Source organism: Ictidomys tridecemlineatus, chromosome 5 (assembly GCF_052094955.1).
Source record: "Ictidomys tridecemlineatus isolate mIctTri1 chromosome 5, mIctTri1.hap1, whole genome shotgun sequence".
NCBI classification, from domain to species: domain Eukaryota; kingdom Metazoa; phylum Chordata; class Mammalia; order Rodentia; family Sciuridae; genus Ictidomys; species Ictidomys tridecemlineatus.
The window spans coordinates 9,079,841-9,080,501 of record NC_135481.1 but is presented as its reverse complement, the minus strand read 5'-3'; positions in this window follow the sequence as shown (position 1 = coordinate 9,080,501).

Sequence of the window (661 nt, the reverse complement as noted above, 5' to 3'; positions counted from 1 at the left end):
GAGGCCTGTTGTGCAAGCCTCGGCCCTTGTTTTCCCGGCCTGGCTCGTTGTGAGGCCGGACACATCCACCCTTGGACTCGATTCAGGAGGCTGCTGCTTTTCTCCTTGCCCCTCTTGGATTTTCTGGATTTTTGAAAACCCAGTGGCCTAGGAGGAGGAGGAGGAGGAAGGAGGAAGGGGCAGATCTGCAGAGGAATGTGAGAGCCTCCCAAAGCCGGAGCAGCCAGAAGCAGCCCAGAGCCAGAGGGATTGCAGAGCCCTGCCCCCGGGTTCTGGGACTGTTGTTTCTGAGTGATTCTTGTCTATTTTAGAACATTGTTCCAGTGGAAAGTGTCAAATTCTTGCCCTCATAGAACTGTTTTCTCCAGGTCATTTGACTTTTCTGCTTGTGGTGGAAAGCAGAGCCCCCCTCCAGGGGCTGCCAAGGGAGGGGAGGAAGACTACGGACATGAGCCCTCCCTGTTCACAGGCATATGCCCAGAGACTTAATAGAGTAGTTTCTGGGCCATGGACATTATTCTGAAGAGAGGGAGGCTGGACAGAGTCTGTGGGTGCTGAGACCCCCATTTTAGGGGCTGAGAGATTGAGCTGTGTGTGCATTCTTGTGCTCGGACTTGTGAGCATCCCTGTCTGGGCAGGACCATCTCCTTCTTTATCCAGC